The sequence below is a fragment of the Taeniopygia guttata genome, chromosome 18, assembly GCF_048771995.1.
Source record: "Taeniopygia guttata chromosome 18, bTaeGut7.mat, whole genome shotgun sequence".
Lineage (NCBI taxonomy): Eukaryota > Metazoa > Chordata > Aves > Passeriformes > Estrildidae > Taeniopygia > Taeniopygia guttata.
In genome coordinates, this window is record NC_133043.1 from 8,013,966 (window position 1) to 8,031,031 (window position 17,066).

Below are 17,066 nucleotides of genomic sequence, written 5' to 3' on the forward strand. Positions count from 1 at the left end.
CTGGCATGAGAGCAGAGGGAAAGACCAGGGGTCTGGCTCAAGAGCAGCTTGGGGATTGGACGTGTGATTTAAAGGCAGATAATTGCAATCTCCAAAAGCCTGGTAATGGTGGTGTAGAGCCCACCATGTATGGTACTTGCCAGGGCTGGGTCAGGGGGGACTCAGGGCACACAGCAGAGATTTGGGGCCCAGTGGCATCCCTGGCAGGGGGGCACAAGCTGGCAAAAGGAGGAATGTCACCTGCAGGCTTTGCTTTGCAAGAGGCAGGATGTGTGCTTGGCTGACTGATGGCATCGCCACCATAGGTGGTGGTTTCTGGGGATGTTCCTCATGGAGGGTGGCAGGGCTGTGTTTGCTGTCTCTCACTGCAGGGGCGCTCAGACAATCCTGGGATCATCCTGGTGGATAACCCAGGGCTGGCAGCTGGAAACACTGTCTGTGGGGTGTGCAGCTCTGTGTGCTTGCTGAGCTACCTGCAGCACTGACCCTGCTCCTCCTGCAGGAGCCTGGAGGCTGCTTCCCTGCAGTGACCCAGGGAGATAGTCCCCAGTGATGGAAATCCCCTCTTTTAGCATCACAGGAATCAGTCTGTCCCTGGGAAATCTCACTGCTGATGATTTATAGAAGCTTTAATCTTGGAAGGCCCCTCTCAGTGCTTTCCATTCCCTCTCATATCACTTTCCATCTCCTGCCCTTGGGTTGGTATGGGGTACAAGCCCCCAGTATCTCCAAGAGATGGAAAAGTAGCCTGAGTGTGGGGAGGGTGAGCACACTGCAGGAAGGACAATGGCACAGCCAGCCACCACAGGAGCTGTGGAAATTGCTGAAGATTTGGGGAATCCAGATTTACTGCATCTTCTGTGGCAATCTGGCCTCCCCAGCATCCTTGTAAATGAGAAACCACATAAGCCTCACACTCTATTATTGCTTTAGAGCATTAGAATCCCTCATTTAGGATAAACATTCTCATCTCCAGCAGAGCATGAATAACATTAAATGAGATAGTTAAAATGTTTCAGGCCAATTATAGCCCTGGTGTAACTTCGGCAGAGTTACACCAGGGATTAATTTGATCCGGAGAGCTCTGCCTCCTGTTCCAAACTGGGATTCCAGCACGGGTAATTACATCCTGCCTCTCTGCACTTCCTCTGGAGTTTTAATTGGGTTGAATGGACTCAACTTCTGCTCTTTTCCTCAGAAAGCCATGAAATTTCCAAACTGCTGCATGAGCTGAGGGAGCTGTGCTGCCTCTCTGCAGTGTGATGTGGGCCAGGTCTTCCCTGGGTGTGGGTGCACAGCAACCTGCACCCCACCGTACCTTCTGCTGGTAATCCCACCACTCCAGGCTTATGCTGGGGGTCCAGCCACCCATCCCAGCCTGGATCCCAGACCAGGACCCCTGGGCATTGAGACAGGCAGCTGGGCTGTCTCCCCCTTCCACATCCCAGCCCTCTTAGTAAATCAGCATTAATGAGGGACATTTGACCCTCTCTTCCCCTGAACAGCCTCATGAAGCATTTTTGTTCCATGAGATAGTTAAGAAACTTGAACCAATTTCCTCTACTTGCTTCTACTGTAGGTTTTTGGTTGACTTAATTTTTTTTTTTTTTGAGAAAAAGCAAAGTTGTAGGCCACACACAGCCTTAGGATGCCTCAGGAGTGGGAGCAGAGGAGAGAGAGCAGGGTCTGATGTGGATGGGATGGAGCAGACAGGGTAGTTGAGATGAGGTGACCCCAGTCCTGGTCTGCTCGGTTTGTCAGAGAGACCACATGTGCAACTGAGACAAGAGGGTCAGAGCTGGGAAAGTGCACATGCTGGCTGTGATTAGGAATTTAATTGGGGAGGAATTGAATTCTGAGGCATTATCTCACTGAGTTGGAGCAATACAGAGCCATACATCCTCCATAGCCAACTGTATGCAGAGGCAATAGCAAAGGGAAGAGTGATGGGAACAGTCTCCCTCACAGATTTCCAGGACTTTCTGCTGCTGTGTGGTCCACTTCCCTTCTCAGAGAGAAATGACGAAAACAGACAGTCTGATAAACCCCAGGGAGTGGGGCCCAGCAAGGCCCCACTGCTTCACCCCCTCCTCCAGCCCGTGTGGGACTGCTGGTCCCACACCACCTCCACCCCCCAGCTGGAGTAGTCCACTCAATGTTTCATTTCCCCTTTTAGCTTTTCCCAAACTGTATTTTAGTGGGGCCAGAGATGGAAAGAAGAAGAGCAGAGATGTCACAATCCTTCCTTCCTCCTCAAACAAACAGCTTCTCCTCGGTGGGGTCACAGCAGTGGGACCACGATGAGGGGACCGTGTCCATCAGCATGCCTTGGCAAAACACTGGTGACACCATGCCTGACCTGTGAGGGCTGCCACCACCCCTTCTGTGTTTCTCATGAAGTGGTGGGTGGTTTTGGCCAGCAGAGAGGACACAATGAACGAACTAAGTGAATTCCCACTCCCACCCACCAAAGGCCTTCCGGGACCATCCCAAATCTCGGTGCAAACAACAAACAACTCGCCATGGCCAGCAAACCTTGTGCAGCCGCTGGCTACAGGCACTCACCCGCTCTGAGCTCACTGCTGGCTGTGGCTGGCTGAGTAAATAAAGAACATTTCTCATGAAATCCACCCTCTTGGAGGTCCCCAGGAGGAGAGCTGGCCTTTCCATGGCTCAGGAAACCTTTATCCCCCAAATTTACAACACTGCCCTGCAGCTGATTTAGCAAGCACGTCTGCACACCCAGGTTTGCAGGGCAGTGACCCTGTCCCAGCAGCCCTGTGACATTTGCAGGCACCATTTCCATCTGGCCCCATGTTGTCCTTTCTGGGAGTTTTTGAATGCTAGTCCAGATGGGGAGAGAGGTCAGAGTTATTGATGGAAAGGTCCAGACTGAAATCTGGATTTTCACTAAACCCAGAATGACTGTGCCTGGGCTAACCCTGCAGATCAGGGCTCCAGTGGGCTCCCCTCAGAGAGGCTCTGCTCCAGTCCTTGAGGGTCTCATAGCCCCAGCATGTACCCATCATTCTTGGGGCTCCTCTCCATCCTGTTTCTGACCTTGCAGATTCTCCTTGTTTCTCATTTCTGCCCACCCAGACTGAACAGCACTTCTGCAGCTAAGCCCTTGACCTTTATTTTCCCTTAAATCAATACATAAAAGCCATTCTACAGCAATACCAGCATGTCAGGGGAATCCAGGTGATTCATATCACCAGAAGAGCTGATTCTGCCTTTCAGGTTCAATCCTGGTAAGCTTTTGTCTTTTCAGATTCCAATCTTTTCTGTGCTGCCTTCAGCACAGCATTGTATTCATCCCCTGACCCCCCTTCCCGGCATTATTGACTCTGTATCTTACTTTTAATCTGCTATAAAATGAAGGTAGCTTCAGGTAAAACCAATTCTATTCCTCCTGATCATAATACTTCCTTTGCCAAAAAGAAGAAAGAAAAATGTTTAACATAAGTTGAGCTTGAAGAAGCTTAATTTATAACCTTACAGGGGGAAAAACCTATTAAGAAAACTCTATAGACATTTGTGAAATTCTCAATATGGAGAACCAAACTGCTGGGAGCTCTTGTCAGTGTGTCTGACCTCACCTCTGAGGCGAGGGGGGACCCTGCAGCTGCAGGATGGGGAGAGGGTGCTGGCATCAACCAGAACATCCTGGGCAGGACACACATCCCAGATTTCTTCCCCACCAGCTAGGGAAGATTTCTTCTTTTCCAGCTAGGTTGAAGTGAATGTTTGTGAGCCCACTGCTCCCAATGACTGATCAGCACACCCTGATAGACTTTTCCCATCAGAGCATTTATTTTTACAGCAGGACACCAAGTCCTCAAACAAACGAAGGCTTGCACAAGAAATCGTCTGCCTCAGTTTGGCAGCAAACAGGAATATTTGTCTTTATTCTAAACCCAATTTTTTGTGGCTAAATAGAGCCAAAAATATAACTCACCCTGCTACTTCTCCCAGACACAAGTCATCTCTGAATGCCGAAAGCAACTCTTCCCCTGCCACAAATGGACCAAATAAACCCAGCACGAGACCGGTGCTTAGGAGAAGCCAATGTGCCTCTAATGCTGTCATCTACAGTGAGCTGTGTGCACACTGATCTTTTATTAATGGATTTATATCCATGGGAAAGCTGCAGAGCACACGAGAGCCCCATGGCCGGGAGCAGGATCCCCAATTGCCACGACCCAGGGCTCAGCCTCAGACAGGCAAATTTCCTTCCTGGCCCAGCATTTAGCCCAGAGCCTGGCCCTTCCTGAGCTGTGGGAGAGCAGCTGGGTGATGTGGGTTTGTTGCTGTCACAGGTTGTTTTCTGAGGGTTTCAGCAGGTGCCGAGGCTGGGATGTGCTCGGTGCTGGCTGCAGAGCGCAGGGGAGCTGCAGGACGAGAAGGAATCGTAGTTAATTGGTGAATTGTGGTTAATTGTTTGTTGAGAACTCAGGTTAGAAGCCTTGGGGGAGCTGCCTGCAGGGCGTAGTGAGTCCCTGAGCTGCCCTGGGCTTTCAGCAGTGCCCGGGGGGGATTAGAAAAGACAGCTCTAGCCCCAGTTTCTCCCCATAGCCCAATACAGTGTCCCTTCTTCACCCTTGATGCAAAGATTCCCTCCCACAGCCAAGGCAGTGGTGTGTGAGTGACCCAGCCTTTGCTGGCAGCTGCACATGGACACCCCAGAGCCAGCCCTTGAGTCCTGGGATCTCAGTGACGCAGGACACAAAGCCACATCAGTCCCAAATCCCACACAGAATCACAGTGTGGCTGAGTTTGGAAGGGACTTTAAAGACCATCTTGTTCCAACCCTCTTCTACTAGAGCAGATTCCTCAAAGCCCCATCCAACTCATCCATCAACACTTGCAGGGCTGTGGCATCCACATCCTCTCTGGGCAACCTGCACCCACCCCTTGCAGCTGGATCACCCTGGCTCTCCTGCTTTTTCTGTCCCTGCGAGATGCTCCTGGCATGCAGGCAGCCAGAGAGAAATGTCTCTGTGTGTCCTCACCTGGGAACTGAAATGCTATTGAAAGTAATGGAAAAATGGGGTTTTCCCTTCCAATCCAGCCATTCCAGGTTTAATTTCCTTTCTCCAGAGCAAGACACTTTTCTTGAGACTTCACAGCCTCACCAATAGGCAGAAAAAACAATAAATCCCGGTGAAACATAAAAAAATCAGCATTAAAATACTTGAAAGTGAAACCCAGGCTTTTTGCATGTCCTTCCCACAGTTTCCTCAGAGTTGCATCATCCCAGAAAACTGCTGCATCCCACCTGGCCGGTGCTCCTGAGCGCTGTTAGGAGCCGTGAGGGTCAGAGCCAGCCTCTCTCCTGATCTCCTCCTCTCCCTCGGAGTGCCTGGGGACAGAGGAGATGGGCTCAGCTGTGGGCAGTGGTGCTGATTGAAGCCCTGTCTGAAGGGAAGTGATAACTTGCTCCAGCAAAGGGCATTTTTGCACTGAAGAGCAGAGCCCTCAGTAACAGCAAACCCTCATTTTCCCCACACCCCCCTTACAGGGGACCGAGCAGCTCAACTCCAGCCCCACATGGAATTGCTGCAGCACAATTTAGCCTGGAATATGCTGATTTTATCCAACAATTCTTTTCTTCTTCCTCTTTATTTCCCAGGAAATAAATAAATCATGCAAGTCTTCCATCACCCACTCTCCACGCAGCTGTACCCGTATCACGGCCCATGCTTCCCCTGGGCTTTGGAACTGGGTCAGTGAGCAACATCCAGCCCTGGTTCTTCCCACTGAAATTCATAGAAAGCAGATATGGCCCCTGGCTGCTTTGGAGCAACTTTGCCTTTTTAGCACAAATCTCATCCAGCCTGGGGTGGGCTGGAGGAGCAGGCCGTGCCCCAGCACAACCCTCAGAGGGACCAGGGAACCAAAAAACTACCTGGTGGGGAATGGATGTTTTTGAACTTCCATCCCTTGCCAAATTTGGCTGAAATAAGCCAGCAGGATTGAAAGCCATCAGGGAGCAGACATGGACACACACACACACACACACACAAAGCACACAGCAGTTATTGCTGGGGAAACCAGGCAAAAGAGGGAGAGTTTCATCCTGTGATTGTGCCCCTGCTCTTCTGACAGTTTATTCTCTGCCCTGGTATACCCCATGGTAAAAGGGAATTCATTTTAATGGGTTGGGGACCAGATCTTGGGACAGACCTTGTCTCATCATAGGGAACTTGGCTAAAACAAGTCCAGGACATCCTTAAGCTCCCAAAGTAGCCCTGCAGAGACCAGAAAGGTGGGTAAAACCCATCCCAACCTCCAGATACTTTTGGCTTTTCCACTTTTGCTCCTTTGCAGTGCTAGAATTTGGGGTCACTTTCAGTAACTTGCTCCAAAATCAGAAGGAAAAGCCAGAGACGCTCTCTGAGTCACTGGCATGTTGTTACCAAGGACACTAAGGTTCCTGATTTTGAAGAAGAGATTAATTACATTCTACAAATAGACATTTTATCTGCACTGAAGAGCAGCAAGAGCAAGTTCTTTTAGCGTGGCTCATTATGTATCAGCAGGTAGTATTGTGACAGATGTAGGAATGCAGTCGTATTGTCACTGGGGTTTAATCATCAGAGAGCTGTCTTCCCCAGGTCAGCTCCCTGTGAGGATTTGTAATATTTACACAGCACTTGGGGCTGGCTTCTTTATTGCTGGAGTCTGTATTCACTCGTCAGTCTCTCATTATGCATGTGCCAGTATTAATTGCATTTAGAAATGAGATTCTAAAGCAGAAGTGAGAGCTATTTAGACCTCCATTCAGCTTGAAAGACAGCAGCCTTCTGTGTGACAGCTCTCGAGATGTTCTTGTGCTCAGCTCTCTCCCCAGCTGAAAAGCAGGTGTTGGAGAGAGTTGGTGTCAGAGCCACTGTATCAGCACTGCCTTTTGTGCATGCCCAGACATTTATATAACCGACAGGATAATGACTCCGCAGAAGTGGCACAGAATTGACCCTTCTGGTACTGGATTGAAAACAGCCAGGGAGAGAGTGGATCTGCTCAGCTGCTGTGCAGATCTGGGAGAAAGCAATGCTGAGCCCTATCTCCTGTGGAAAGAAGAGGGGTGTTCCCTTGCTGGTGGGTTTGGGGGTTATTTATTGGCTCGCCTGTGCCTGCAGCACTTTGGGGCTGTGTTTGTGGCCTTGCTAATGTATTTAAAGTGTACAGAAATTTGGCTGACACTTGTCTGTGCCTGCCTGCTGCGCTCTGATTGCTCCAGACTGGAGAAGTAGAGCCGTGTGCCACCACTGCTGGCTGCCAGCCGTGCCTGGCCAGTGGGAATGAGGAGGTCATGTCCTGCTTCCCAGAGGGAAATAAGCTGGAAGGTTCATCTAGATGATGCCGGGCTACCAGCTCTGCTTTCCCCAGCCTGAAGCACACAGGGTCTGTTCTTGTCTTGCAGCACAGTGTGTGGGATACAACGAGGGTGTTCTGGGGGCAGATCAGCACAAGGGTTAAACACTCCCTCTCTCCATGGCCCTGGCTCCCAGTGCCAGGAAAACAACCCCTCTGGGGCCCAGGTGATTCATGTCCAACCTTTTGGGAGGGGTCTCAAAAACCAGCAGTAAGGCAAACCCATGTTTCACTTCCCAAAGCACCTCCTTTGTTTTGCCGTAGTCCAGCACTGCCCCACCAAGCCTGAGACCTCTCCAAGAGCTCTCCGTGGAGGATATGTCACAGACCTGGCTCCTTCCAGCTGGCTCCTTTGTGTGACCTGAGCCCCTCTGGGTGCTCCTGTGCTCCTTTGGGTGCTCAGTGCCCTGCATTGCCCCACACTGCACCGGAACCAAGACCAAACCCCGTGTTCCAGCAGCATCTCCACCTCCCCAAAGCCAGGAGCAGGCGGTGAGCAGCTCCTGCCAGGAAGAGACTGGAGGGAGAGAACATGAGAAAGGCAAACAGAGCAGACATCCATAGCCAGCCCTGGCCCTCAGCCAGGATCTTCTCCTTAAATATCACACAAAACAAAGAATAAATCACTGCTTGTGAAGAAATCCAAGCACAAGGAGTCCCTCTTGACCTTCCTGTCTCTTGACAGCAGGTTAGTCCAGGATAGTGTTCCAGTTTGCTTTTCAAATCCAGCAAGGGGTGGGGATAGCAGACCCCAGAGCTGGGATGCTGGGAGGAATTCCTCCAAACCTCTCCATTGGAGATGGTGGCAGCCAGCTCCAGTGGCCAACACTAACCCCATGGCTGAGCCCCCCAGCTCTGTGAGCGTGGGACAAGGACAACCTGTGCCATTCCTGGCAGCCCCAAGGTATATAAATAGAAGACAGGGACGTGAAGGAGGTCAAGTGAGCAGGGGATTTCACATAATCTGATCTTGCCTGTGCTGTTCATTTGTGTCCTTTGCTCAGGGTGCACGCCCTGCTTTGCACACGGGGACGTCAGAGGCAGAGGGTTGATCCTTCACCGAGCCAGGTTTATCCCATGGGACATGTGGGCTCCTGACTTCTTCTTCACATGTGCTGTTTCTCAGATATGTCTTTAATCCAGCAGTCATCCAGAACAGTGCATATATGGAAAATCCTGGTCATTGTTGCTGTATGGGGTCCTGGTGCCTGTGCAGCCTAAGCCCGGTCATCTAGCTGGCCAAAATCCAGTTGGATCAACATAGTGGTGGGGCTCTGGTGCCTCAGGTCTGCTCCTGGTCTTGAGGATGCTGCCTGCCCTTCATGAGGTCCACTGTGCCTTGGTCTCCTGCACCACTTCTCCCCAGGCCCTGCCCAGCAGCACATTTTCCCCTTGCTTCTGCTGCTTTTCTTTTCCAGGACATGAAAGTCTGGAAACAGAATCTCTCTTGGTGTAAAGCTGTCAGTGGAACAGCTCTGATTTATGCCAACACCAAGCAAGGCGAGTAGATGAATGTCCAGAATAGATCAAGTAGAAAAGCTGTTAATAGCCACTGGTCTTTAATGGTGAGAGCAATTAATCACCAAAAGAACTAATCTAGGAGGGTACAGCTTTTCTATGAGCTGCATGCAGACCAGGTGCCTGTCTGAAGATTGCAGCAGGGCTTGGAGGAAGTTTTTCCTGGCCATCCAGCTCTGAGTCTCCCTCATGCTCCCATGTCCATGCCGTGATGGGAGTCCTTGTGCTCATTCCAGCTTTTTGCTGCTGGTGCTGGCACCAGGCACATTCTCTCCCTGTGCTGCTGCTGCTGCTGCTGATGATGATGATGATGATGGCAGCGGTGGTGATGAAGCCAGTTGGGTGAAAGGACTGACCAGGCTACAGGCCCACAGTTTAAATGTGGTGGAAGGAGTGCTGATCCTGCCTTGAGTGGAAGTAGCCAGGGCAAGACCTTGCCTGTCCCAGCCCCAGTTTTTCAGCTCCAGGATCCTTCCTAGCTCCTCCTGCATACATTTGTGCTTTATTCACTGCTTGCTCCTCAGGAGCTGACCCTGCACACTGCTCCCCAGGGCAGGGCTTGTGCTGCAGCTGGATCTGCCTGCCCAGGGCTGGGGCACTGGGCTGTCTGCACACTGCCAGCTCTGCTGCCATCATCCCAGGTGACTTGTCCCACAGCCATGTACCTGCCCATTCCTCCTGCAGCTTCCCAAGGGACAGACCTGCAACCTGCCAGCCTTGCCAGCCATCCCTGTACCCTCTGCCCAGTGACAGCTCCCACCTCTGCAGCTCATTTGCTCAGACACTTAATGAGGGTTTCATTCAGCCAGTGCTGCAGGTAGCACAGAGGCCAGGAGATGCCTTCCCTTCCCCAAACAAGCTTTGAGGCTTGTTTCTCTCTCCCCTGATTTAATGGGCTCATTAAGTGCCAATTTGACCTCCCCTCTTTCAGATGTCTCCAGTCCCCACTGGTAAATAGATCTGTGTGTCTCCAGCAGAAACCTCCTGAGCCGAGCCTGGCACTGGGGCAGGCACAGGGAGCGAGGGCAATGCTGGGGCTGGCCCTGCTGCCACCGAGCTGAAGCCAGGAGAGAGCTGAAGGGGAACCAGCCGCCCTCCAAAGACACGGGGAGCTGCAGGGAGGGGAAGCCGCAGCCGCCGGCAGCGTGCCCGTGGCGCAGCGGGGACGCACCGAGCAGGAGGTGACCCTGCCCTTTGTCGCAGCTTTGTCATTGCCTTGGTGTGGGACTGCAGCAAGTCCCTTCCCATCTGCTCCCTGCCTTGGCCGTGGAGCCAGGATGAGTGTGAGCGTGTGTGAGCAAAGAGCAACAGGGTGTGGGGTGCTGCTGGCTGCTGGCTTTCCTCAGAGCTGACATCTACCTGGTGCTCTCAAGCGTTCCACACAGCCAGACACCCACCCAACCTCCCAGACCCACAAGGATGGAGTGGGACATCCCCAAGGCTGTTCAACACCAGTTGAGTGTCGATGTCAGCCTGGTGATGTCCCCACAGCTGAAGCCGCTGCTCAATCTCCTCCCAAGCCGAGGCATGAAGACAGTCAGGCAGCCAGGCTGCAGGACTGCTCCATCTGGGAAACACCATGTAAAAGCATCCCAGTGCTTTATCCCTGGCCCTTTGCACCAGACAAAAGGGAGGACCAGTCCTGCATCTCTCCTTACCAGCACTGGTGCATTGGAGAGGAGGTGACAGCACATCACAGAAGGCTCCTCTCTACCCAGCTTAAGCGAATGTCTCCTGGTGTCATCCAGAGAACCAAAACCAGAAGGAAACCAAATATCTCCATGAATCTCCATAGGTTGAGGAGTGAGATCCTCCAGCCCAGGCCCCCCTTCACCTTTCCATCCCCAGCCCCAGAGCCCTGAGGGGACGGGAGGGGACAGGAGAGGACGTACGGTTCGACTTTGTTGCAGAAGCGTCGCCGCAGCAGGAGGACCAGTGGACCCAGGATCAGGATGGTGGTGCACATGGCGCTTCCTCCATCACCACCAGTGCCCACAGCCCTTCACATCCCTCTGGAGGCACTGCTCAGCCCCGGGCTGTCACCCGTGCCTGGCTGGCCTGCCACCCCAGCTCATGAGCACCTCTCCCCAGCAGCCACCTGGAAGCTCTCAGGGAAGGTTTTAGAAGGAATTAGGGCAGGATCAGATGTATTTAAGAGGCAGCAAATGAGGACACTCTCCTCTGACCTCTGGATGGGAGAGAGCTCTGGGGCTGGTCTGTGACCCCTTGAGCATTTAATTGCTTTTGGTGTGTGGTGCTCCTGTCCTGGTTGGTCCCAGCCCTGCATCTTGGCCCAGGTGGGTGCTGGGGGTGACCTGTCATGGCCCAGGCCAGTTCCCACCTCATCCACCCCATGGCACCCCCAGTCTGTCTTCCTGCCCCTACCAGCCCCACACCACCAGGGCTAGGTACTCCCCTCTTCTCCCCTCTTTCCATGTGCCTCCCTCCCCTCAGTGCCCACCTTGCCCTGCTCCTCTCTTTCCCTCCAGCTCCTCCATCCCTCCTCCTGCCAGACCTGCCTCAACCCGCTCTCCCCCTTCCTGGCTCCAGTAATCTGACAGGCTCAGACCTGCCTGTAATTCCCTGTGGACTCGTCTCAGCCAGCTGATCCCAAGACCTTGTCTGCATCCTTCCCTCACCCGGCCTGGGTTTGCCTCCTCCTCCCCGCTCTCCCATGGCTCAGCAGCACACACACCTTTTTTCACAGAGCTGCTCTGGCCCTGTGCTCTCCCCCAGATCTCCTTGCCCATCCCATTCTCCTGCCAGGGAAGCCTTTCCCTCCACTGGAGCTCCATGGGTAATGAATCACCTTCCCACATCTTGTCCAGCACAGCCCTTTGCAAAGCAGAACATGCTCTGGAGTGACTTTGTGGGTTCAGGTTAAAGAGAACAACAGGCAAGCAACTCTGCAGGAGGGGCAGGGGAAGACAGCTGTGTGTGCCACGCAGATCTGTGGACACGTGGAGCTTGGTGGTGGCAATGACCTGGAGAAGAGCCCCGGAGCAGGTAGGGAGCTGCAGACACTGGCTGTGGGGTTTTGCCCCCACGTGGGTTTTGCCATGAGGGTCCTGCAGTGAATGCTCTCTGTCCCTACCCCCAGCACTGCCTGTCCCACATGGACACTGTGCCATGGGCTCTGATCCATCCACTGGTGCTCATCAAAGTTGGGATGTGTCTCCCTTTGGGGCTGTGCACACAACCCTGAGGGCTCTCCCCATGCCCAGTCCCATTTCAGCCCCAGGGAATGAGGCAGGGGCTGACATTGGATGGACATTGGCTTCAGCAGGGCAGCTGAGAAAAGCCCCAGTCTGGGCATTCTCATAACACAGACAGAAAACAGCTTCCTCCTGCAATAGGATTTTGCAACCAGAACCAAATCCAAGCAGCCCAGATGGGCCCAGGTTCATTGCATGCTTGAGTCTGAAAGAAAGCAAAACTGAGCTTTCCATGAAGCCTGGCTTCCCACCCCATCCAGCCAGGCCAGAGATGCCCCCAAGTCCAGCCATGGCAGGGGCCTGGGACAGCTGTGATTAATTCTCTCCTGGTGGACACGTCCTCTCAAAGTACTCCAAGCCCTGAAAACAACAGTCTCAAACAGCACTTGAAATGTCAGTAAAACCAAATTCCTCTTAAGGCGGTCCAGTAAACAATCCCCATTCCTGAACCTGGGGGTCGGCTGGGGGCAAAGGGGATGGATCTGGCCTCATTACTGGCACCAGCAGGATGGGAAACCTTTATGAGAGTGGTGAAAGAAACATCCCAAGTGTGTCCTGCAGCCAGATGGAGACAAGGGTGACTAATTCCTTCCTGAATGTAAGTCAGGCTGGCCGGAGGGTGCGGAGCTGCCTCACACAAGGCCCGGCCAAGCCCCGTGGCCCAGCCGGCCGCCCCGGAGCACGCTGAGCCCCCAGGAGCACGGCCCGGTATGCTGAAAGTCACTGGAGCCAAATAATCATCAGCTTCTGGCTGAGCTGAAGGCTGAAAAGCTGCAAGGACCTTCTTTTCCCTGGAATCGGCAGCCTGGCTTTCGTAATCCATGGGAGGACATCGCTGCTTGTAAACTCTTCTCCCCTCGCCCAGACAGGCTGACACAGCAAAGTCCCCATTCTTGCACCCCAGATGCTGCTGAGGCCCCGAGCTTTCTCCTTCATAGACTTGTTTGTAAGCACACAGCCCTCCTTAATCGCTGGGCTGCTCGAGCATCCCCCTGTGGGACGAGCCCTGGGTGCAGAGGGTGCAGGGGGCAATGCCTGAGTGCTGGCCCCTGCAAGCACTTGGGTGACCTCTGCAACACAAAACACATCTTCTGGAATCGACTGACTCTGGCACTGAGGTCATTGGGTGACTTTGGCAGCCAAAACTCATCCCCCGTGTGGGAACACATCACCTCCAAACACTCTTGATTGATGCTGAGAGGTGCTTGGTTCAAAGGCAAGGTAATGTGAGCAGATTAGTTAATGCTTCTTGCCCTGGCCCTTGAGAGCAGGGCTGGAATGACGGGGCAGACAATGGCTTTTGAAGGCTTTTCTTTTTAAGATATGAATCAATGAAGCTGTACAAGGAGCATGGATAATGTGATCAGAATAAGAATCATGGCTTGTCTTTGAACCAGAGCAAAGTCCCTGACGGTGTTTACTTCAGGTCCTGGCACCAAATGGGAGGTGAAATGAATATATTAGCTTACTGGCTTTCCTGAGCAACCCCTGCCATACCCAGACCAGCTTCAGGAAGGAAAAGAGCAGCAAAGAGAATCAGTTTGGAAATGTCAGCTTGTTTCCCAAAATCCCTGTCATTCTTGCTCACCACTGGAGGGTCTGGCTGTGACAGGGGCTGTGCTCCAGGGGGGAAGAGCAGGGCACAGGGGGTGAAGGGGAGGATGGTGACACTGGAGTCTGTTCAGGATCTGGGGGGATTTACCAGCTGGTTAATGCCTTGTTCATGAAGCCCTGTGGTGCTGGATCTGTCATTTACTTCCCAAGTGTCTCTTGCTTCATCTCTCCCAGTTGCAACACAAGGTTTCAGTTTCTTTAAATCCCAGTGTGGAACTGGGAGTTTTTGCAACATTCCTACTCCAGGAACAGGTTAAACTGGGTGGGAAATGTTCTCCAAGGTTGTCTTGGCAGTGTCTCACCCTGCCCTGCCCTGCCCTGCCATGCCCTGCCCTGACAGAGAGCCCTGGGCAGCACCAGCCCTCTCCCAGGTCTCCTTTCTTCCTGTGGCCCTGGATTTCCTAATCCTTGGAGGTTTTTAGATTGTGTGGGTTGGTAGGGATTTTTGGGGGAGGAAACCAGAAAAACTGTCGGTTTAAGGTCATGGGGAGGTTGTGCTGTGTCCATCACACCCTGCCTGCTGCTGCCAAGGGTCTTCAGCCCATACTCCCTTCCCAGGCATCACCTCAGTGCTGCTGCTGTCCCAGTCCCAGAGCCCAGATGTGTGTGCATCCCCAGTCCCAGTGCCCAGATGTGTGTGTATCCCCAGTCCCAGAGCCCAGATGTGTGTGCATCCCCAGTCCCAGAGCCCAGATGTGTGTGCATCCCCAGTCCCAGTGCCCAGGTGTGTGTGCATCCCACACCTCCCTGCTCAGTTCAGCCTGCTGAGCTGAGGCTGGAGTGGCCACAGGGTTTGTGGTCCCCTCTGGGAGCTGGGGGCTTGGGGCAGGGTCCCACTGGAAGGTGGCTCCTCAGCCACATTTGCTGGACTGGGAGCCCAGAGCAGAGGAACCCTGTTCCATGTAAGAAGGAGCATCTGGGCTGGTTTGGTTTAAGCACATTCCCCATCAGTTAGGGGTGTCTGCTCCGGGCTTTGCCCCTCGCCACAGGCCAGGTACCCCAGAGCTGGGAGGGGACAGCAGCTCCTGAGCAGCTCCTGTCATTGTCACTTCCCTGCATGTCTCTTCCCCGCCAAGCTGAAGACATGGAACTGGGGAAATCCCAGTTCCTCAGTACGTCAGGTCTTTCCGAGGAAATTTGTGACAAAGCCTTCCAGCAATGTGGACAATGATTGCGGGATTGAACTGGGATCACCCCCAAACTGGGATGGAGATTCAGGCAGCAATCCAAGCCCAGATGGGTCTGGGGGGCTTCTGCTGCCTGCAGCCCCTTTTGTCCTCCAGCCTGACCCTGCAGAGAAGGCTCAGGCCACAGGTACTGCTGGCACAGAGCTGGAGCATCAGGATTGCACACGGGTCTGCTGGGATCAGAGAAGCTGGGGGAAGGAAACCTGCAATAAGCACAGAGCATTTGTACAGGCTTTAGGCTAAATCCTTCCCTCCCTGGGTAGCAGCACTGCAAAGCTGTTTCCTGAAGCCTTGTTATTCCTTTTCAGGCTGGGACACTGCAGTTGGCAGCAGGGCTGGATTAGGAACGGGGAGAGAGAGGCCTGGGCTGCTGAGGGCATTGCTGGGTGAGCTGGGCTGGAAACCAGAGGCTTTGCTGCAGCAAAGGTCAGGGTGACAATCCAATATCTCCAGGTCAGTAGTCCAGAATGGCTCTGGGAGGAGAATAAAGGAGGAACTGGTGCTGTCGGCCTTATTCCACCCAGAATCCCAGGGCTGTTCCTGTTCTGGACAGGTTGGTGTCTTGAGGGTCTGGAGGAGGGATCCTCACTGCACCCCTGGAATCCCACCAGCACCAGGGCCTTGGGGCAGCTCCTGCAGCTCCTTCCCAAAGCACTCCCTGATGGATCTCATGTGGTGTCTGTCAGAAGGTCCCAGGGAGCTGACATCACAAGGGACACAACAAGTGGCCTGTTATTTTCCAGGAACCAAATGACAAGGCTGTCCCCATGCACCAGGAAGGGTGGACTCAGACCCAAAGGTCTGGATTTGGTGTCTGCCTTCACCCCAGAGACAGCGGAGAAGTCAAAGGTGGGGATCTGCTATCATCCACATCCCACACACCGTGGAGCTGAAGTCTTGGGTTTTTTGCCTTTACCTCCCACTCAAGGATTAGGAGCCAAGTACATTTCTCATTGCACCCAGCACATGAGAGGAGGAGAGGCAACGTGGGAGGGCAAGGGAGGAGTGGGAGAAGCCATCGGCGGGTGGGCACAGACCCCTCAGGAACATGGCATGCCACAAGCAGAGGCTTGGAGGGCCTGGAAACCCATCCTCACCCTCTGCAGCTGGGATGGAGGCTGGCTTGAACAAACAATCGATCTCTTCCTGCTGTGCAGAAGCTCTGGGAGAAGCAGGCTCAGGCTCAGCAGGGACAAGGCACCACAGTGTCACCCCTTCATGGGGTCAGGTCCACAGGAGGGAGCTGGGAAGCAGGAGGGCTGTGAGAGGAGAGGGATCAGGGTGTGAATCCTCCATCAGAGAGATGGATTGATTTCTTCAGTACGGATTATGCAGGCTGACCCCATCTCAGTGTCTGCACTGGCTGTGGGGACCGATTCTCTGTCCCCCTCCCTGAGCCCCAGGGGCCTGGACTGCCCTGTCTGAGCTCCCCGAGGGGAGCAATGGTGTCAAGGCAGCATCTTTCTCCTTCTGGAACAAGTCTCCTCCTAACCCCAAGCCCTTGAGAGCACCAGTCATGGGAAACCATGGAAACGGGTGGCAGGCACGTGACAGCGTGTGCCTGCACTCCTGCCCTTGATTTATGTCCCACGTCTGGGACCAGACGCAGAAATGCAGAGCTGTTGGCATCCTTTGGGATTTTGAGGCGGTGCAGAATCAGCCCTGCTTCACTCCCCACCTCCTTTTGGGGAGCAGGATGGCACCCGGGAACGGGCTGGGCTCCTGCGGGGCCGGACGTGAGAAGGAGGCAGAAACCTGGAAAAGGCTGGGGGATTTCTCACTTTTCTAATGTTTTCTAATATTTGAATACTTCTAAATTCAGACTTTTTGACTCCTGGTGCCAGGGAGTGAGGAAAAGCTCCTGCTGCACCTGGGCATCACGTGCCAGGCTCTGAGCCTGGGGTGGACTAAGACACCAGGTACAAAAGCTCAAAGATTTATTTTCTTTAAACACGCAGCAAGTGATAACCAACCCTCGACCCAGATTATCTCCCCAGTGTTCACACTGGTCAATATTTGATTTTTCCCCTTTTTGAAAGCACTTGCACTACATAGCAATTTTGCTCTGGGTTTAAGCTAAGTCTAAAGCACCTCTCCCCCTGCCCCTCGGGGAAGGTGACAAGCTCGGCTGTGCCATCCCCAGCCCAGAGGGGTT